Source organism: Podarcis bocagei (assembly GCF_964188305.1).
Source record: "Podarcis bocagei genome assembly, chromosome: 7".
NCBI classification, from domain to species: domain Eukaryota; kingdom Metazoa; phylum Chordata; class Lepidosauria; order Squamata; family Lacertidae; genus Podarcis; species Podarcis bocagei.
The window spans coordinates 43,178,255-43,201,788 of record NC_138132.1 but is presented as its reverse complement, the minus strand read 5'-3'; the positions used below and the strand labels follow the sequence as shown (position 1 = coordinate 43,201,788).

General features: G+C 41.8%; 1 protein-coding gene across 1 annotated transcript in view; it reads left to right on the top strand.

Annotated features, from left to right (window-relative positions):
* The first annotated feature begins 548 nt into the window (after positions 1 to 548).
* Positions 549 to 23,534, top strand: part of LOC308591775 (protein phosphatase 1 regulatory subunit 3E-like) — a 231,035-nt gene continuing 208,049 nt past the window's right edge. Inside the window, exon 1 of the mRNA XM_081202724.1 lies at positions 549 to 584. The gene's annotated coding sequence lies outside the window, so the exon portion shown is untranslated. The remainder of the gene's footprint in view (positions 585 to 23,534) is intronic.

Here is a 23,534-nt window from a genome sequence, read left to right as displayed (position 1 = left end):
ACTGCTTGCGTGGGTGGGAGTGATTGGATAGCCACAACAACCCGATTTGTGGTCTCTCAGTTGCTGGGGTAAATCTGGCCATGGGATTGTTCATGCATTAACCAAGGGACCTATATATACCGCTGCATGTTGCATTGAGATTCCTCTTTTCACCTCATGCATCGGATCACCCGCCCTCCCTCCCTATATTTAGGATTCATTATGACCTTGCTATGCCATCGTGGGTCGTCTGTTTTGGGGACAGGGGCCCGATAGGAATTTTCCCATTTGGCTGATTGGCTGGTGCTACTTGGGTTTCACCTGCCGCGTAGCAAATCATCACAACTTTGTAAGGTTTGGCAGTTAGGCATTGGTTCAATGTGGAGTTGAGGGGAGGTTGTCACACCTGCCCCTCCAATGCACAAAAGGGTATTTTGTTAAAGGAATCCAGGGGCTCGCCTTGCTTTTGTCCGATCCCCTTCCAGGGGTTAGGGCCACGCCAGAGCCCCTGGGAACATTTGGGGTGAGCTTGAGACTGTATCTGGTCTAATGCTCCCCTACGATGTTTAACTGTACAGTGGTACCTCGGGTTACATACGCTTCAGGTTACATAAGTTTCAGGTTACACACTCCGCTAACCCAGAAATAGTGCTTCAGGTTAAGAACTTTGCTTCAGGATAAGAACAGAAATCGTGCTTCAGCGGCGCGGCAGCAGCAGGAGGCCCCATTAGCTAAAGTGGTGCTTCAGGTTAAGAACAGTTTCAGGTTAAGAACGGACCTCCAGAACGAATTAAGCACTTAACCTGAGGTACCACTGTACTGACTTCTGCCGCTGTCCAGTTGTCAGTGCTGCCCTGCCAAGGTCAAATGCAGCTAGTCGGGAACCAATGCCTAAGCAAACCACTCACGATCTGTAATCAATAAAGTTGTGGCCAAAATTACACCAATAACCTTAAATGAAATTCTGTGTCAATTGTGTCTTTATTTATTGGGGGAGGTCTTGGGATCTTAACATGCAACAGTTGTGGCAAATTCCCTCAGCAAAGATGGAAGTGAGGTAACATGACCAGGTCTGGGCGATTTAAACTTAGATACTCCCAGTTAAAAAAAACTATGAATTCAGAAACTTTATGAGTGTGGTAGCACTTACTGTAATTCAGCAACAAGCACTTGTTGTTGTTGGGGTCCTGTGACTACTTATTTTATGAAGTGGAAATAATTGAAAGATGAGGCATGATGGAAACAAAATTGGAATTTTATTAACAAGCACTATGAGAGATAAAGTTTTCTGCTTTCGCTAGTAAAAGGACAGTACTTCATTTCAGTCATAACTTCTTTTACAGATGTACTTTTAACTTTCCGTTATAAGACTATTTCTAATAAATCCAATTCCTTCCAGCGGTTTTACGTTGCCACTGAAATGCCTCTATCTCTTTTCTGGGATCTCCTCCTTTCCCTAGGGAAAAATAAACCTGTTGGTAAAGGTAAAAAGGTAAAGCCCCGAACCACCACCCAGCTACTTCCATAGCCAGGCCCTCTCAGAAAGTTAAACTCAAATTCTACTTTTTTGCTCTCCGCTCCCTCCTGATTGGTTGTTTTATTCAACTGGCCATACAGTGGAACCTCGTGTTATGGACGGGATCTGTTCTGGAGGCCCGTCCATAACATGAAACTGACGCAAGCCAAAGCACCGCGTCTGCGCATGCATGTGGCGTGATTTAGCACTTCTGCGCATGCGTAAGTGGCGAAACCCAGAAGTAACCCATTCCGGCACTTCCGGGTTGCCGTGGGATACAACACAAAAACACATAACCTGAAGCGGACACAACATGAGGTATGACTGTACTTGGCAACAGGGTCTCCAGGAGGATGATCCAAGCTCTGTCTGTCCTACCAGCCACCACTTCTGCTTAGCCTCTTATACCAGGCTTGGAGCAAAGGTCTAATCTCCTTGACTCAACCCACATCTGCCTTTATATAGCCAGCAGACTCTTAGGTGAGATCCTGGCCCCTTGTGAGATTTCATCAGATGACCCAAGTTCTAGAATTAAGAGAAAATGAATAAAATGTCTCCCCATCAATTTCCCCCACACCATGCATAATTTTATACCTCTCTAACATGTCTCCACTTATGGAAGGTTATAAAATCATGCCTAAAAAAAGTTTCACAGTCTGAAATCATTGCCAGCTGATATCTGACTAGTTTATACCCCGTGTTTCCTCCAATGAGCTCAAGGCCAAATACATGTTTCTTCCTCCATTCCTAGAAATTGATGAATCTGTCCATGTGGGTTCTCTACATTTTCCATTTTTCCAATCTTAATCTGTTTCCCACTTTTCCACAGTAATTAATGAAATAGTGTTGTTTTTTTAAATCCTCATGAAAATTGGTTAGAATTTTAATGCAAATTTATCCTAATAAACATGTATTTTAATGCAGTTTTGACTAATGTGCACATTTCTGAAAAAAATTCATTCGCACGTGTGTATTTCCCCTAATACATAGGTTTGTCTGCAATTTTGCCTAAAATATGCATTTTCCCCAATATATGAATTTTTGTGCATATTGCTTGGTTAGAGAACTACACTGCAAAATTCAGTTTTTAAAAGGTTTTATTTTAATTGTGAATATTTATTTCAATGTTTTGATGAATTGTGCATTTTAATTATGAATGCTGTTTTGTAATTGGCTTGGTACTTGTAAAGTGCCTAGAAGTGGTAATTAATTAGCAATTACGCCACAAAAATAATAATCATGGTTGATGGGCAATGTCAAGGCACTTGCTCTCCCTTCTTACGTTTTCTTATTCTTAAGTTTTATTTGGATTGGAGAGCTCTTCAAATAGAAGGCTGCCTTCCATGAAATATGACATGTGGCCACTCTGGCTTCACACATCCCCAATAGAGCAGAGCTATTGCCTCATCCCTCAGGTCCTGGAGATATTTTGGATGGCCTTATTCTCCATCAGAAGAGAAGCAGGTAGCCTCAAAATCTTTTCCCATACTGAGCAGAGAACACTTCCCCACGCGATCATTTATTCCAGTATTACACCAGTGCACTCTAGTCAATTACAGGACTTCAGGCAACTATCAAAAGTTTGGGTTTTTAAAAAAACTTTCTTGGGGCTAAGACTTAATGCATTTCAAGCAAAGGGAAGCAAGAGAATGACATGAACTTGGCTTGGGGCTTTGACTTGTGTCAGCTGCTGCAGACTAGACTGTCACTGATTATATATATTTTTGTTTCCATTGCGTTATTCTGAGTGTTCATGGCTACATTCCTCGGTTCTTTGCCAGACTTCCTCCTCTAAATCTGGCTATTTTCCAGCAATACAATGTGGTACTTTCTGGTTTATCTGCCAAGACTGGTCAAGAACTGTTTCTGTGGGCATTAATTATTTATCAAAGCACCCATTCAGTGAAAACATCATTCATCACCATTCATATATCATTCTTGCATTTTCAAAGCTCTTTCACGTACACTATCTCACAAGAACCTTATCTATTAAGAACCTTCCATACAGACTCCCATGGATGTTAAGATTGATAGAGAGGGCCCTATTGGTAGTTCCACCACCCCTGGAGGTTCAGGAGAAGTGGAAGCACAGGAGAGGGCCTTCTCTGTGACAGCCTGTAAACTGTGGCCTTCCCTCTCCCATAAAGGTGTATCTAGTACCCTCATGATATAGTTTCCATCCTTTTCTGAAGATGCACCTCTTACCAAGGCCCTTCGCATCTGAGATACATGTTCTTAGGACTTCGTATTTTAAATGGTTTAAACTGATTTTAATGTTGTATTTTAACATAGTTGAAACCTACCTTGGGAACTTGTGGTGAAGAGTGGCTAAGAAATTTAATAAATAAATAGAGTTGTAGCCAACAAAGTTATACTTAGAGTAGACACATTGAAATTAATGAGCAAAGATAGCATAGCTTCACTGATTTCTGTGTGTTCTGGTAGTGCCACTCCGAGTAAACCCATTAAAATTGATAAATTAACTTATTCAGGTTCATCAGTTTCAATGGGTCGACTTTGAGTAGAACTTCATTGAATATAACCCATTATTAGTGCTGTTATTCTAGAAGGAATCATAACTTGATAGTAGGTTTATCTACAGGGCTGACACCATCTGCACTGTTGTTTTTTGTAACATTAGAAGACTGATTTTGATCGCAAAATAAACTAAGGAGATTGCTTAACAAAACGTCAGAAATTGGATCAGGAATATTCTCTCCCTGTTCCCATCACATTTTGTTCACGGCACCTCAATAAAGCAAAGGTGATATCCTGCAAGGCTGCCAGGGGGAGAAAGGCCAAATCTATCTTCCAGAATAAAACTCCTCAAGAACAGATTACCTCATTTGACGACTGACTGAGCTCAGAGACTGCCACTGCTCCCAGTGGATGGAGTTGTAGCTACCCTGTGACAGCAAACAGTGGCGTAGCGTGGGGGGTGCAGGGGGGGCCGGCCGCACCGGGGGCAACATCTGGGGGTTAGGGTTAGGGGGCGCAAATCCATGGGTTAGGGGGCGCAAATCCACGGGTTAGGGGGCACAAATTACTTGCCTTGCCCCGGGTGCTGACAACCCACGCTACGCCACTGACAGCAAACATCCTGTTTTGCAAATTTCAGCCACCTGGCCTGCCACTTTTGAGTCGTATGATACAGCTTCTCCAGATGGCTAAATCTCTTTCATCTTTCCAGTTGCTAATGACAGATGTTTTGGCAGGAGGAGGGGAGTCACTAATCCTGCTAAATCTGTGTTTTGGTGAAGTGTGTATAACCTATCCCGTTGTCATAAAGGATCTAAAAGATTGAAGTGTACCATCACTGTCCAGGGGGCAGCACTAGTAAGGGCTCTGGGTCCTGATCCTTGCCTGAACCTCCTATAAAATTGCATTATAAAATCTACTTGAGGTGATTGATAGCCTTTCTTTTAAAAACAGTGGCACGTCACTACAACTTTGCTGCACAGGAAGAAAAAAACAATTCCCTCCTCAAGGAATTGGCTTTTATGCAGTCAGTCAGAGTATATGTTTCAAAACATTATTCATGTTAGCAACAACCATATCCAAAGCTGGAGTGTGTTCTTAAGGTTCCAAATTTACTCCACAGCTTTTCTCATGGTGTGTGTGTGTGTGTGTGTGTGTGTGTGTGTGTGTGTGTGTATGACCTCAGGGTTGGCAGAATCAAGTGAAATGGAGATAGCAAATCGCCGTTCCCCTTTCATGAAATATCCAGTATTGCGAAATTGTTGTTAGACTGACCTAAATAGATAAGATGTAAATTTGTAGCACAGGAGGTCAAATGAATACTGGCGCCAATATGTCAGGTATGAAGCAATCTCCTTTTCACTTCTGTTGGGAAAAGGCTGGAGCAGGGCCCTGGGTCGGCGTGCTTAAAGGCAGGCTTGAGAATATGGGGGTGATATGTGCACTCCTATTATTAGTCTGATTCATTGTGGTTAGTAAAGGACTCACCTGTTACGTGTGCAAAGGAGTCCTCTGAGGAAGTGGGGTTCGATTCTTTTGCTCAGGGCCAAACTACACTTGGTGTTAAACCAGGGGCAGCCAACCTGGTGCCCTCCAGGTGTGTTGCTGCACTACAGCTCCCTTCATCCCTGACCATTAACCATCCTGAATAGAACTTCAGGGAGTTGTAATTCACAACATCTGGAGAGTGGCAGGTTAGCTTAGGGTTACCAGGTGTCCCTGCTTCCTTGGGACAGACCCCGGATTTGCAAATAAGTACCCGGACAAATTCTATCCCCGGAATGTCCCCAGGAAACACAGCAACAGCAGTCTCAGCAGCCCGGAGCAGTTGGCTCTGGCTGGCTTCAGGAGCTTCTCGGAAGTCCCCATATGATGGTGGTGCAGAGACTCTAAGATGCAGCTTCCGGGCTGCCTCCACCTTCCCTGACAACTAAGCTGTGAATGGAGGCTTCATGCTGCCTATCAGAGCTTGTGTGCAAGCAGGAGGGGGCAGGCATCTCTCAGTTAGGCAACGGGAAGCCTCCCTTCCCAGTTGAGGGATCCCCGCCCCCTCCTGCTTGCACGCAAGTAGGAATGGGATTGGGGCTGCTCCGATGGGAAGGAAGGCATTGCGCTGCCTGAGCCTCACCGCCGCTGCTGCTCTCGGCCCTCCTTCTCCGCCTTCCATACCTGACCCACCGTGCACCGCTTCCTCACCACCACCGAAGAACCAACAACTCAGGGCTGCCCAGGCTCATGGAGAAAGGAGATAGAAGCCTCAGAGGAAGGGAAAACATGGCGGTTGAGGTCAAGGCAGTAGCCGCCCCTCTGCCACCGCCATCACTGCAGCATCAACGTCCTGAACTTTATTGATTGATTGATTGATTGATTGATTGTGTCCCCGGATTTATTGGAAAAAATCTGGTAACCTTAGGTTAGCTACCAGCTCTCTGTCAAACCGTTGCCTTGCGTGGGCTAGACCTTCTCTCCCTGGTACACCAGTTATTTATTTTATTTGCTGGAAGCCTTTTGCCGTTGGGAAAGCTCAAAATGATACAACCCCACCATCGGTCTGAAGTAGCATGCTCTCCACTCCACCAACTCTTGATTCTACCACTTCAGTTCAATGTTTGTATGGAGCAGGAAATTAGAAAGCTAATGAAGCCATCTCTAAGCAAATTGCAACGACTGCTTTAAGGCAAAAACAGAAGCTGGACACAATACTTCCAGTCAAACAAAATGCAGAAATTGCCTTCAAGATGATTTGGACATAGAGCCGGCCCTATCATTAGCCCAGGTGAAGTGCCCTACCTTAGATGGTGGATTCTAGAGTATTGCCCAAGGGCAGGAAAGGGGCAATTATGTAGCTGTTGTTATATTTTTAGCTCTAAGTGGATTCAGAATTTCAGTTTTCTCCCCCAAGTGTACAAAGATTTCTTGGTTCCTTTCTTTTGGGGTATTATTAACAACTAGACTTACATATTTTAAATGACAATTGTAATTACAATTTAATAACATTTATATTAATAAAAGTATGAAAAGAGTTTAAACAACTATTATTTATTATCTTTCTTATTTGTGATAAAAAGCATATATCACTATCCATAAAAAGCAGTATGTTTTACAACAATCATACATTAAACCATACAATGAAAACCATATTTAAAAAAAACTATTACAGAAAGGAAATTTCTTAATTGCCAGCATAAACTTAGTGGCATAGAAATGTTTTCAACAGGCATTTACAGATTAAAAGAGAAGGCGCCTATCCCATTAAAGATATAAAAGATAGCAAGCAACATTTGAATATTATCTGTTTACTGCTCAATCCAACCTGCTCTGAGTAGACCCACCAGTGGTAGTGGGCATGACCAACTGAGTTTCATTCATTTCGGTGGGTCTACTCTGAGTAGGAGTTAGTTGGCTACAACTCATCAAACCCTGCCCTACTCCCTCCCTTAGGCCTTGAAATAAAATTTTATTGATAGCTTATTGTAGTATTTTTATTGCGATGTCATTTTTCATATTTGGAATTACTGCATTTGCTTTAGTTTCATATTATTGGGAGCTTTGGGGCTTCCTTTTGAAAGGAAAAGCAATGTACAAAAAGGCAAAATGCACTGAAATGAAAGCATCACCTACTGGATGTTCACAATCACATTTATTTGAGGTGTTTACCTAGAAATCTCCAGGCTGAATCTCCAAGCTGTTTAAATCACTCCAGTTGCAGAATGCCTCCTGATCACTCAGGGGAAAGAAAATCCTTCTCCCAGTTTGGGGATTCCATTCCCTTTCCAATTTAGGGATTAGATTTGGCACGCTTCTTTTTCCTCCCAGCCGGCCCTCCCCCACCCCAGCAGCAGAGCGCAGTAATATTTGGATAGAGAACATTCTGTTCTCTGCCACATACAAAACGTTACAGAAATGGGAACGAGAGCTTGCAGAACACAAGGCAGGGCCTCAGCCAAGGGCCATCCTGCTTCCCGGGAGAGGGCTACAAAGTCTGCTAAAATCAACAACGGGCAAAGACGGTTCCTTGTAATATCAGTTACATATCTCTAAGCAATTTTTTCAGGAGGATCCTGTGTCCCTTGTGAATGCACAAACATGCTCAAGCACAATCTGCAATTTAGCCTCATTTCGTCTGCCACCACCGCCTTATGTCAAATGGGCTTGCAGCCTAGATTAAGTTTCCCTGCCCCTAGCTTCCAGGCCCAGGTGAAGCGTCTCCTGTCCCCCTCGCCCATCCCTTCTGTCAAAATTTAACGTGGAGATGGCCCTAAGGAATGGCAGCTGCTCAGAATGCGTTGGGCTGCAACACTTCATGACACTTTTGGGCTGCAGTATTTCCCACTAATATTGTTATTTCCTTCATGAATCAAGTGGGAGATAACCAGAGCATGTACCACTCTGGGGAGACAGGGTGCGGGCAGGTAGGGTCTCAGCCTGCGTACCAGATGGAGCTCGTGGACACAGAATTAAGCTGCGCTTCCATGGGTGGCTGAGAGTCCAAAATGATCCCAAGGCTTTGCACCTAGTATTTTAGTGGTACACTTGCACCATTCAAGACCAGGGAGTCCCCCATGTCTGCCCGCCCCGTGTCCCTCAGAAACAGTGCTTCTGTTTTGTAGGGATTCAACCTCAATCTGTTAACCACAATCCTTAACAAACTCCAGCTCCCAGGATTATTTGGAGGGAAATGTTTAAAATGTGCTTTATATGTATGGTGTTGTCACAGCTTCCCCTCTTTTTCTTAAAAAAATAATAATAGTCAAGAAAGTTGCATTTCAAAATACTTTCTTCTTCCTGTGACAATGCCTTTAACATTCGACTCAAAGTACATTTTCTCTCTATTGCCTAGACTCATTATTGCTTAGAATGTCAAACAGACCAGGATGGTAAATTAACACCTGTACAGCAATGCCTTACAAGCAGTCAGCAATTTCCAACCTAGTTTCCTAAAGTGGAGGTAGTGATCCAATATTCTGGAAAATGAAGAGTGAAATGGGTTGAAAAGTCTCTTCTGTACCAGCCGACAGGCTTCTCCGACACGTTGTTGGGTAAAATAAAGAGTTTGCGCATCTCTGGAGAGCTTGCTACAAACTGGATGATACACAATTAAGTAAAATTGCTGCTGTTATTGATTGCTTGGGGCCAATTATTCTCTAAGGAGAACGGGAGATTTGTTATCTTATCTGTTCAGTTAGTTTTCACTGCTATGATTGCTCCTGACATGAGCTGCTTTCTTTCCAAAAGACTTCCTTTGTTAAATGTACTTCATGTGAACAGGGGGAGGTGGAAATCAGAACTTCTCCCAGATTAACTGAACCAACAGCTGGTTCGCGTATACATATAAAGTGTCTTCACTCCTTCTTTATTTGCATTCATGGAGAGTCATAGGGGTGTCCATTCCAACCCCGATCTCTCTGCCCCAACCTATAATAATAATAATAATAATAATTTATTTATACATACATACATATCCAGCCCATCTGGCTGGGTTCCCTAGCTACTCTGGGCGGCTCCCAACAGAATATTAAAAATAGAATCAAACATTAAAAACTTCCCTAAACAGGGCTGCCTTCAGATGTCTTCGAAAAGTCAGACAGTTATTTATTTCCTTGACATCTAGTGGGAGGGTGTTCCACAGGGCGGGCTCCACCACCGAGAAGGCCCTCTGCCTGGTTCCCTGTAACCTCACTTCTCGCAGTGAGGGAACTACCAGAAGGCCTTCAGCCCCTGGATCTCTGTGTCCGAACTGAACGATGGGGGTGGAGATGCTCCTTCAGATATACTGGGCCAAGGCCGTTTAGGGCTTTAAAGGTCAGCATCAACACTTTGAATTTTGTTCGGAAACGTACTGGGAGCCAATGTAGGTCTTTCAGGACCGGTGTTATATGGTCTCGGCAGCGATTGAATAGGAGAGTCTAAAGGGGATCTGCAAGCACATTCAGCTGAACACATTGACAATCCTCACCTGAACCTTGACAAGGTCCTGATTGTGGCAAAAATTGCAAGTGTATTAAAGGGTGCCTCTGGACTGTTACTGTTTTACAGAGAATTATTCATACTTTAGGTTTGCACAATTCAAGTGGATTAATGCCCTCTGTCACCTTGACACAACAAATCCACTTTTTAAAAATAAACAGACTTTTGTTGTGCCGGGGAAATGCACCGCAAAGCATGGGATGAACAAATGACTAAGGGGAAGATCTATCAACACCCCACAAGCAAATCAAGATGAATGTGGGATGAACGCTCACTGCTGTATAACTGCCACATAAACAAATCAGAACAAATGTTCAAGGATGACTAGATATCATTTAACCCAGGCATAGGCAAACTCGGCCCTCCAGAAGTTTGGGGACTACAATTCCTATCAACCCTGACCACTGGTCCTGTTAGCTAGGGATCATGGGAGTTGTAGTCCCAAAACAGCTGGAGGGCCAAGTTTGCCTATGCCTGATTTACCCTCTGCATAAGCTTGGTGCAAGCAAATTGGGGGGATAATAAATAGGTCGTCTGGAGGAGCCCCAAGTCAAATGTGCTTACAACCCCACTTCAGACCTTCTTGCTGAATGCCAGGAGGTTAGAGTGGACAGAACAAGGCCAACACACACACAGCTCTGCACCCCTCCATGGCTACAAATTCCCCGGAGGAGAGCTATATATGATCATTCAACACTTCATTATGCAATATTTAGGAGCGTAAGAAGATCCCTAGGCCTATCTAGTCCAGCATTCTGTTCTCACAGAGGCCAACCAGATGTCTATGAGAACATATCGCAACAGCAGACTCTCTTCTCCAAGGTACCAACACTTCTTGGTATGCACAGTGCATTGATTACTTTAAAGAGTACCATATTTGAGGTGAAAAAGGTTGATGCCAGTGTTATTTTTGGCTGACATCAGACATGACATTTGGCAAGTGACGGAGACCATTTAATAGCATTCCCACTGCTCTGTAAACAAATTACATTATTTTACTTAAATGTAGAAGAGCTGTGGCAAAACTGGTTCTGCAGGATTTCAAGGTGGTTCAGCCTGAATGGGGAAAAACCAGCTTTGGGAGTTGCCTATTGACTAGCACCCATGCATTGCAAACTCACGTTCCCCATCTCCCAATCCCCAAAGTAATTTCCAGGTCTTTTAAAAATATCGTACTTTTTGCTCTATAAGACTCACTTTTTCCCTCCTAAAAAGTAAGGGGAAATGTGTGTGCGTCTTATGGAGCGAATGCAGGATGTGCAGCTATCACAGAAGCCAGAACAGCAAGAGGGATTGCTGCTTTCACTGCGCAGCGATCCCTCTTGCTGTTCTGGCTTCTGAGATTCAGAATATTTTTTTTCTTGTTTTCCTCCTCCAAAAACTAGGTGCGTCTTGTGGTCTGGTGCGTCTTATAGAGCGAAAAATACGGTACTTCCAAACACATTGCCCTCAGTCTTCAGCTCTCTCTGTCTCCCTGCTGGGGATGGACAGATCACTTTATTTCTAGCCCATGCCAATTTTCCAATGTTCAATTATCAATTACCCATTTCCATGCTTTGACAAAATATGTGTTTTTGTAAACACCCCCCCCACACTACTCATGTTTCTACACATTGCATCATCAAAGAGTATTTCTGTACACATTATAATCTAAACTGTGCATTTTGGCACACATTTTGCTAATTTTTTTGAGCTGAGAACCATGTAACAAAATGCAACAACTGCAGGGTAATTGTGTTCCAATCCGTGTGCAAATCAGGTTCTTTTCCTTAAAAATACAAACTGGTTGAAATCATTGAACATCGCTACTCCTTGCTTAGGAACCAGGACACCCACAGCCCTATTTGGAGATTTCAGGGTCTGAAACTGCGGTCTTCTGCAAGCAAATAGAATGTCCCACTGAACTATGGTCTTCTCCCTTCAGACTCTCTTGGCTGGTTGGGGCGATGCTAAACCATGTCCCCACCCCTGCATTTCCCTGGTGTGGTTTTGGTACAAGTTTACATCAACTCATTTACAATATCATCGAATTACAGAACTTGAAGAAATCTCAGTTGCCATCTAATTCCCTGAGGAGAAATCCTGGCTTCTAAATGGAATGAGGTTCAACCTGTTCAAACAAGATTGGAAACCTGGCTTGCAAAGCATCAAAACCAGCAAAATACAAACAAGAATAAAATTAAAAACAATCTCTATACAGACATAAAAAGGCACAGATCCACCGACATAAAATGGCACAGATGGACATATAACCTAGGAAAAAAGCAACCTAAAATCAATATAGAACGAGCCCCTACTCGCCCATCCCCACCAAAGAGCCTACATATATCAGAGACCTAATATACATTAACATCTTTAGTTAACTAAGTAGTTATCAAATTTTGATCCCCCCTCCCCAGCACCCCAGGGGACAAACATCAAAATATTAAAGCATTAAATACAAATTAAAATAATAAAAGCATATTTAAGACATTCAAAAACTTTTAAATGTCTAAAAATGTTTAAAAGCAATCACATAATTCAGTTACTTATGTGAGAATTATGTGGGATTATTTGGTAATACTTCTCTCTGAGTAAGTTCAAGGTAGTGGTGGTGGTGCTTGTTTAACAATGAGATGTTTCATCCCTGGAAGAAATTTTGGAATTATTAGGTGAGATCAGACTAGTCCATTTAACTTAATTTAGCTGAGACATGACAATGGTTTTAACCAGGAAATATAGAGGTATAACAGCTGAAACTCCTTTCAAATTACAGATAATAAAATGTATCTCCCATTGTTCTTCTACTAAAATTTATCTGATGCTATTAAACTCATTGAAAAAGGATGATCATTTTAAGGAGATATGTGGAAAATATATAGTACAATTTATTTTACGGGATTAATGGGTCGAGATGTGGAAAAATATTCTATCTTCTAGACTGAGCCCTGCATAACTGAAGGAAAACTTCCACAAAGTGTATCAATAGTATCTAACATCTCAAAGCATTTGCAAAAATTATAAAACAAACTATGATGTATTTGGTTATCTTTGGCCTTCTCAGCAGAAATCTTTTATATATTTTGGACCTGCCCAGTTATTAATCAGTTTTGGAGGAAATTAACTGGCAAATTATTGAGATTAACATGGTCTTTCTCACCAGCTGACCCTACAGCAATTTTATTATGTTATATGAGGGTGATAGTGACAGAATCTGATTTAAAATGAACAATTAATGTACTAAATGTAGCTCATGTCTGCATTGCAATTTCCTGGATGAACACTGTCCCACATTTTAATTTTATTTCATATTATTTCATAAGATTTATATACTGCTTGGTTTTTTTTAAAAAAAAAACACCTTGATGTGGTTAACAAAATAATAAAACAATAAAATTATCAGTAAAAGCAGTTAAAACAGCTATTTAAAACATTCTAATAATAATTAAGATCAGTGATAGGCTAAGAACAGATTAAAACTCATGTAAATCTTCTACATATATTTCATTTCATAAATTTTATATATCACTCCTCTGAAAAAAAATGGCACATTATTTCCAAATAAACTTATTTTTTGAGGGCTCAAAAGGAAATGAATGTTGACACTTGCAGGTTTTTGGAAATGTGGGTTTTATTCACTGCATTCTGGAATGAAAGAGAAACAGAGAATGGACATTGACATATCCTTCCTGTCAGTTTGCATTTCTTAGTGCAGAAAGTATTGATCCGATGTGTAGAGCTCTTTCCTATTCTGATTAATTCAAATGGGTTCTGGAAGCTACTGGAAGCTTCTCGTATGAAATAAGCTTCTTGATTGTTTGGGTTATACCTTCAGAGAAGCTGAACTGGCTTGAACTGGTTCTCTTATCTCTTCCAATTAACTATAAATATAAACCAGAAGAAGCCTGGGTTTTACTATCTCTTTCTATCTCTCTTCCTTCTGGTGTGGTGTTCTATACATAGTATGGTTAGTGTTAAGGTTTAGTCTTGTTATAAGTTTATAAGGTTTTGTAAGTGCTGCAACTGGATTTTTATCCTGATTGTATTAGATTTGTGACCATTATGCTCATTTGCCTTCAGTTGCAAGTAAAGCTCTGCTGGATGAAGTACAATTGCCTCCTCCGGCGCTGGCACGTCACTTCCATCCCTAGCAGCGGTTTTCCGGGGTCTCGGAGAAGGATCCCTTTTCCAGCAACTATTTTGAGATATTGAGGTTTGAAATGGGCCCCTTCAGTATGCAAAGTGTAGACCCTACCACTGAGCCATGAGCCCTCCCTTAAATGTGGCAAAACACAGTTAAATGCAGTTTGTGCAAAGGCTCCAGCATCTGTCTCCTGACCACTGTGTCTGTTGGGAAAGGGCTGTGACTCAGTGGTAGAGCATCTGCTTGCATGGAGAAGGTCCTGGGTTCAATCCCCAGCATCCCCAGGCAAGGCTGGGGAAGATTCCTGCCTGGGCAGCTATTGCAATGAGACAATCCCAAGAAAGGATTAAGCAGCTTCCTAAGCCTGTAAATCAATTACACATCCATATATTCTTCAAGACAACTTCTTAGCTCCTTCAAGCCACACCAGAAACATTCCTTAAATTGCCCTATCCATTAAACTTTGTTTCTTGATGGTAGCAATTGTATTAATTATAGCTGAATTGCAGGCAGGGGATATTGTGGGCCCTTACAGCCAAATGCAATTGAGAGTTATCAGTTTGGCCTTCTGTGTGCTTGCACAGCTAGAGAAGAGTAAATCCAGGCATGCTAGGAGCAGTGGCTGGCAGACCTCCAGCAGCTAGCTTCAGATTCTGTAACATCTCAGCAATTCTGCCAATATCACCAGAGTCCTGAAGAGAGCGGCCTTAAAGGGGCAGGGCAAAATTTTAGACTCAGATCTTGGATTCAAATACAGATATCATTCCCAAACCTTTGCAGTTCACAGAGGAGCACCTGGATATCACGTTGTTCTCTGCAAAACTCCAAGAAAAATGGTGGTTGTTGTTGATTTATTGCCCACCAATCTCCCTAAGATTCCAGGGCAGGACACAACAATTTAAAATACATTAAATGTAGTTTATGCCATCATTCAAACTTGGGACACTATTAACAAATAGCAATTAAGGGTTATATTGCAGTCTACGTATCTAAAGAAATGATAATGATTATCATAATTGCAATAATAAAAACTATATTTATTTAATCACACTAGCAAGGACAAAAGATAAATAAAAATAACAAAATGAGCCTAATTATGAAATATAATGTGATGATTGAGCCTGATGGCTTTAGTAAAGACCCTTGATATCAGGTGTGATAACTGTCAACTAAATGTGCTAAACTGGGTTTCTGTACTCTGTTTTTGTGGAGATTGTAGCTAGAAAATCCAGTATCATGCAGAACTGGGAAAAGGCCGCCATTACTTGATTTCCGACAAGAACCCATAGGTGCATGGAGGAGTTCTGTTCTGCAGAAGCACAGTTGGGGAAGCACTGAAATACAGCAAAGTGCTTCCACGTGGCCGTTTACTGTGGTCTCGATTTTTTTAGCTCATCAGATTGTCCACAGAAATGGTAAACCAGGAACAAAAGGTGGGATGGGATGGAATTTTGATACAGGCAATGTTGTATGGATACTATGAAAAACTTGCAAGCATGAACAAGCACCAGGAGCACCAGCATAGAAGCAGAGTTGAAAGGGATCCTTCCTGGTGATCATCTTGCCCACCCCCTGCAATGATAGATGGCAATAAAGTGTTATGTGGAGGCACAGAGAAAGGGAGAGAGCAAGATTATTACCAATGAATTACTTGTGGTTACTTTTATATTGTTTTTATTTTATAAGCTGCCTTGAGAGAGTTTTACTCTTGGAAACACAGATAGCTGTCATATGCCAAATCAGACCCAAAGTCCATCTAGATCACTATTTTCTATGACAGGGGTCAGCAACCTAAGGTCCATGGGCTGGAAGCAGCCCACAGAGGTCATTTGACTGGCCCACAAGCTGCCCCCAAACTGAGCTGCCTGCTCACACACTGCGCTAAATCAGTGTAGCGCGGCATCTGGACTTGCTTCCGCAGCGCCGGAAATCGCATCTGCACATGCACAGACACCGGCAATTGCAGGCGGCGTGCTCATGCACACATGTGATCCGGCCCATGGAGGGATATTTGCAGGACTGATCCAGCCCAGGCAACCTTGCTGACCCCTGTTCTATGATTAGCAGGAGCTCTCCAAGGTTTCAGGCAGGGACCATTCATAGCCCTACCTGAAGATGTTGGGGATTGAAATTGGGACCTAGTTTTAAAAATAAACTCAGGGGGTCTTAAGTCTATCCTAAGCAAACAAAGACCAGCTATATATTTCATTCTATTGTTTCTTCTGCAGAGGAAGCGGTTTTCTGTGGGACTATTATGATCTGGACATTTTCTTTAATAATTTGTCAATAACTTGCTGTACTTGAGGCGATCGTTTTGTTTTGCTGATTGCCTTGTGTTTTCCAATTCAATAATTCACTCTATTCCCAGTGTTCAGGCTGTGAGTACTGTGGAAAAAAGCCCCACCCACATGCAAGAGGGAGGTGTCAGCAAGCTGAGGAGAATGCCAAGGTTTACCCTGGGCCAGTCTCTCTACCACCTTGGCCCTCCCCTTCTCCCTATCAGCTAGCAGCAGCACCCTCATGTTGGGAATCCTGGTAAGCAGCACTGCTGCACTCTGCCAGCTGCTACTGAACACGGGAAACTTCCCAACGCCATAACATTTTGATGCAAGTCCCTCTTGTAAATAAACAAATCCTGTACAGTGCTGCAAATCATCCTTTATGCTTACTTTAGGTCTTTAACTACACTTCTCCCCCCACCCCAAGCATAGGGGAATAGATGGAATCTTCAGCAAAGGAATTCCCAGTGGCTGATTTTTAAAGATGCTCCAAGTTTCAGTTGCTTCCAGGTTCCCTCCACCCCATAGTTCAACGACAGCACTTTCCTTTATGCTCTGCAAAAGGGCTTTCCAGAGTCCTCTGACTACTGGAAACAGAATGGTGGGAAGAGATCTGCAGTGGAGAATCTTTGGTCCTCCAGATATTGCTGAACATCAACTCCCATCAGCCCTAACAATCCTGATACACAGCAGGGAATAATGAGAGTTGTTGTTCAGCAACATCTCTGGGGCAGGGGGGCAAAGGTTCCCCATACCTGAACTAAATTGATTTTGGTCTCACCCACCTGGTTCACCCTTATGTTCTTATCCATGGTTCATCCATGACATTTTCTGCCACAGGAGACAGTCATATTTGGTTGATCTTCCCCACTTAATCATCTGATGGGATTGCTAGCAAAGAGTGAAACCTGACACAGAGTACTTTCCTCATCATATAATTCAATTTTAATATGAATTCATTCTTCCGCCATCATTAACAGTTAACATGTCCCATTTCTTCCCAGTTCTAATTTACCATCGGAGGACTTCATTACTGACTCTCTCTTTTTTAGATGCCTTGAAAAAATGAGCTGGTGTTCAAGAAGATAAGAGGCAATATCTCACATTACAGATCAGCTGTGTGCTCTTACAGATGAGATTCTGGCACTAGAAATATTAAACTGTTGTTGTTTGGCAAAGGCTTAGCCATAGGCTGCAGCTGCACTGTGTTTGAAAACCAAATTGATTGGCAGCACACTATATAATTGAGCTTGTTTTCTACTGCTAGGTGAGGGAATATTTTCTCCCTTTATTTTGAGGTTTCTACTTACAAGCAACCAGATCTGCAAACTGGTTAAACTGAAATTTTTGGCTTTAAACACATGCATACATATTTCACTGTCTACATTTATCAAAGTTTTATACCCTGCTTTTCCATTCCCTAAAACAGAGGTAGGAAGCCTGTGGCCCTCCAGATATTGTGGGACTGGAACTCCACTGATCCTTGAACATGCTGGCTGTGACTGATAGCAATTGTCATCCAACCACAAATGCCAACCCCCTAGCTCCCAATCTTCTCTTGCACAATCTGCTTTTTAAAATGCTTCTTGTTTGTTTGTAACTGCTGTTGGTCTCACAGATTGAGCAGCAATATTCAAGAGATGCTATATAGTATCATCGGACAAGCTTGCATCAAATCTCCAAATCATGTTGATGACTTCCAGCAAATTGTAACAGAACACAGGCCTTATTTGATAACATCTACAATTAATAACTACACACAATCAACACACCATGGCTGGTTTGACGGTCAATGCAAAGCAAAAGTTCTGGCTAAGGGATTGCATGAGAATCCATTGAAAATTTGATCAAAGGTAGATTGGAATACAAGAGTCTGCTCAAAAACAATAGAGCTGAATATACAAAAATCCAGCAGCAGGAACTGGGACTAGCAGTAATGGAGCAGGGGGGAATACAAATTATGGGAACTGGTGGCTGGGGTTTAAATGAAGTGAGATCATCATTCTTGCCTCTGGTTGGGTTATGTAAAAAGTTCTTCAATTTGCGTTGGTGGTCAATCTGGGCAGTCACATGTACCAGCAGTGTGTGTGGATTTCTCAAACCTACCTGAATGGCCATTAGTCTCCTGTAATGAGACAATGGCCTTTATTTCTTACATGAAATCAAATAAAGCTCCTGGAGAAGATATGCTTCTGCCTGAGCTCTATAAGGAATGCATAGAATGGTGAACACCTATCCTGGTAGGCTTATTTACCTAAACAACACAGACTATAAGAGATATTTCAAATTGGTAACATTGACTGCAGACTTCTGCTATTGATCCAAGAACTATGCAGCAACATAGAAATGAGGGTCAGAGTAGGTTTAAATGGTGGTATGACTGATGCTTTTAAAACATCATGAGGAGTGAAGCAAACTTACTCACTTGGAAGTGTCATATGGAGGCAGTGAAAGTCAAAGCACAGAAAACCACAGGGCATTGATGAAATTCTGTTGCAATAAGGGAGGATAGCTGATTGAACCTACTCTAAAGATATTTGGTGGCTAAGTGCTTACTCAAATGCTCTGTGGTGTTGAAATCTGGGGCTCTATTTGAATTCCATTAAAGTTTTGGAAAGTGTGCAGAATAATCTTTTCCCCCCAGAAGCTATACACTCTACCATCAGGAATATCAGCAGCTCTTCCTTCGTTCAGAATCCAGGTAGCCAACAATTCAGGCAAGAGTCAACTGCACTCAGTTAAAGTATATTTTGAAAATAGATACTATGGCTATTGAGCATTTTTCTGCACTGTGCTATATGGAATTGGGCAATAACCTGACATACTAGTTTTGTATACAGTGGTACCTCGGGTTACATACGCTTCAGGTTACATATGCTTCAGGTTACAGACTCTGCTAACCCAGAAATAGTACCTCGGGTTAAGAACTTTGCTTCAGGATGAGAACAGAAATCACGTGGCAGCAGTGGGAGGCCCCATTAGGTAAAGTGGTGCTTCAGGTTAAGAACAGTTTCAGGTTAAGAACAGACCTCCGGAACGAATTAAGTACTTAACCCGAGGTACCACTGTAGTTAACAAGCAATCACTTCTCTGTAAGAATGTGGCCTCCATCTGTGCTGCTACCAGGAAATGGATTATTAATAGCTTAAACAAAATATCTTAATTTGCTCCTCAAAATAATGATAGCAAGACCAAGTCTAGGTCTTTAATCACTGTAATATTCAGGATTTTAGAAATCATGTGGAAGACATCATCCCAAAACTTCCTTACAGGCTAACACTATAAGCAAAATATCAACCATCCTCAAATGTGACCTGTGTGTTTCATTCAGGTGGTCCAGGAAAGATTGTGTGTCATGAACTGGCAGGGCAGCAGTTTTAAAAAAACACATGGAAGTTTATTAGTGTTTAAGTGTGCATAATGCAGTTTGTATGCAATTTTGCCTAATATATACATTTCCTCCTTAACAGAATAAATTTTGTATGATATATACACTAATATAAGGATTTATAATGCACACCCTAGTAAATGCAATTTTATGCACATCGCTTGAATAGAGAATTATATTGGAGAAGTTCATGTTTCAAAGGATGGCTGCGTTTCAGCACATGTATTATTTTGGAGAGTTCAAATTTGTTAGGTCCTTGTTTAAATGCAAACTAAATCAGATTTCTCTCCTATCCTTATCCCTGACCAATGCAGAATAAAACGGGATGATCAGGCTATATGCTATTGCAAACAGGAAGATGGGCTGCACGGACCTTAGGTCTTGCCCAGCAGTTCTCTTCTGATGTTCTCAGCATTTCAGAAAACTGCCAGAGAGGTCAGACGCTTTCCACGTTCTGTGTATTTGCTGTGACCAATAGGATTGTGAGCTCCCTGCTCTCAGTCTCACACGTCTGGCATCTCAGTACAACATTAGCGGCAAGGGGGCTATAGAACAGGTGGAGAATCAATAAGGACCCGCTGAAAGTTATTTGCAGATGCTAGGGGGAATGGGAAACCACAGCAAGAAATGGCACATACTACTTATTCAATAATAAAAGGACCCTGCTGGAAAAGGAAGAGGAAGCATTTTCTGCAAAGCCTCCAGGTTTTCATGGGGAAGGGATTGTGGGAGCTAACAGCAGCACCAGTTTCCGCAGCAGCTGCTCAAACATTCCAGCAGGTTTGAAACGGCAAAATTCTGAAGATAAAGAAATTAAGGGAAGGGTCACCATATATCCTACTTTTTGTCCATGTGTTTTATGGATCTACTGCAGCTTCTAAGTTATACTCAGAGTAGTTCCATAGAAATTAATGGACCTAACTGAGCAGGTCTAACATAGGATTAGGGATGGACAATTTTTATTTCTCTCAATTTTTCTTTTTTCCAGTTCTTAAGATTTCTGCATCAGCTTGTGATTGTTTCCCCCAAAAAAACAACAACAAAAGTTCTTGTTAAAATTTGCCAGCATTTTTGTGCAAATTTCTCCTAATATATAAATTATTGCAAGCAGATTTCCCTAATATAATGCATTATGTATCTCTCTATAAAATTTTAACTTATATATACTTTTTATGCACACTTTCCCCTAGTAAGTCACATGATGGACTGTGTGAAAGTTGCTACAGATTTACCAGTGAGTACCTTAGTTAGCAGGGAGAATGCATAGCTATAATGACTCATTCTTCTCATCAAAACCATGCCTGTTCCCTGCAAATGCTCATTTAGCTAAAAGCCACTTTTTGATTCTGGGTTTGTTCAGCTCCATTCTACTCAGGGACTAGCTGGAGCTATTTTTGTTGCTTAATCACCTGCGTTCCTATAGTTGCATAATCAATCTGTGTAGACGGAGATTTGCTAGATGACTGAACAAATGGAAAGAGTTCAGGCCAGTCTATGGGTTTGTAAACACAGCCCAAGAGCAGGCTTGGTTCAGAAAGAAAGAAAAAAGTGGTCACTGGGAGGAGGAAATAGCCACGGAGTGGAACTCACAAAAACACACAGGAAACAAAATCTGAAAGCAAAGGAGAGATTCAAATAAAAGTGATTTTCTCATTCATTTACCACAATGGACAGAGAAAAGCATCCTCTAACACACTGGTAATATGCTACAGATGAAAATATTCCCACCCTGCATGCACATACAATGTATGGGTAAATTTTGCCTTTTTATTAACATGTGTAGGTGTTGTGTTTTATGATTATTTTATGCTGTTAGGGACATTATTCTTTGTGTAAGAACATCTTCCATCAAGATTGCCCAGGGACTGCAAAGCTGAGGGGCAGCATGCTTCTACCTCAATCACAAAACTAGGACACCCCTTGCTTCTCAGGAAACCCATGAGGGCAGAGGGAAGACCATGGTGTAACTCAGACCCTCCAAGTGTTCCTATTTTCCAGGAATGACCCTGATTTAAAGAAGCCGTCCCTGTTTCTGATTTGATTCCAGAATGTCCCACTTTTCCTTTAGGATGTCCCTATTTTCATTGGAGAAATGTTGGAGGGTTGTCTGAAGGCAATCCTGTAGAGGGAAGGGGTTTTTTAATGTTTAATGTTGTATTATGTTGGAAGCTGCCCAGAGTATCTGGGGCAATCCAGTAAAATTGTGTGGAATATAAATAGTAAAATTATCATTATGGACTGGGACGTCCCTATGCTCATTGGAGAAATGTTGGAGGGTATGGTAACTTCTCCTGTATCAAAGGCAGGAGGATTCTGAATTCCAACTGCTGGGTATCATCATTGGGAGAAGGTTATTGAGCTCATGTCCTGCTTGTTGGCTTACCACAGGCAATTAGTTGGTCACTGTGAGAACAGCATGCTAGTCTAGATGGACCTTTGTTCTGATCCAATATGACTGTTCTTAAGCTGTGAGTGTAAGACAATCAGCAGAGGTAACTTACTTACTTACTTACTTACTTTATTACATTTATATTCCACCTTTCCTCCAAGTACTTCAAGGTGTAGATCACTTCTCACTTATATCATACCCTCCAACATTTCTCTGATGAGCATAGGGACGTCCCATTCCATAATTATAATTTTACTATTTATACCCCACACATCTTACTGGGTCGCCCCAGCCATTAAACATTAAAAAAAAGAACTTTCCTGTACAGGATTGCCTTCAGATGGCTCGGAGGTTGGATAACTCCATAGAATTCCAACATTTCTCCAATGAAAATAGGGACATCCTAAGAAAAAGAAGGACATTCCAGGATCAAATCAGAATCTGGGACGGCTTCTCTAAATTAGGGATGTCCCTGGAAAATAAGGACACTTGGAGGGTCTGTTATCTTCATGATGCCATGTTAAATCCATTTTATTTTGGAAAGCTTGCAGAAATGAGGCCCAATTGCCCATCTAGTCTAGCATCACGTTTTCAAAGTGGCCAATCAGATGCCTCAATGGGAAACCCACAAGCAGGACCCAAACACAAAAACACTCTCCCTTTATGCAGTTTCTAGCAACTTATAAGCATTGCTGCCTTCAAATGTGGAGGCAGCATATAGCCATGTTGGCTAGCAGCCATTGAGAGCCTTGTCCCTCATGAATTTGTCTGATCTTCTTTTAAAGCAGCCCACGTTGGCAGCCATCACTGCCTCTTGTGAGAGTAGATTCCATAATTTAACTCTGTATTGTGTGAAGTAGCATTTTCGTCTGTCCTGAGTCTTCCAACATTCAGCTTCATTTGATGTCCCCGTGTTGTAGGGCTATGAGTAAAGAAGAAGAGCTTCTCTCTGTCCACCTTCTCCACTCCATGCATCATGCTGTACACCATTATCATGTCGTCTTTTACTTGCCTTTTCTCTAAATGAAAATTGCCCAAAGGAAGATGCTTTTACCATTTTGTCGCTGCTGCACTATACATGCAGAGCCCCTTCCCCAAGTAACATTATGCCTGTTTTGAAAGCTGAAGGAGTGGACAGGAACATGGGGGCAGCAGAGCAGACCCCCCCCCAACCCAATCAACACAGCAACTGTTACAATATCGTTTTCCCCAACCAAGATGGCTCCATTTATAAAGCTGAAACCTTCAATTAGGTGTAATGTGCTAAACCCAGCAATTCAGGAGAGACATAAAATTGTATAGACCAAATCTAACCACCCAGGAGAATTCATAAAGCTAATTATCCCTTGTTGTTCACAGCTCAGATTTGATCTAAATGCAAAATATTTATACAGAAATGTTTTTTTTCACTTAGC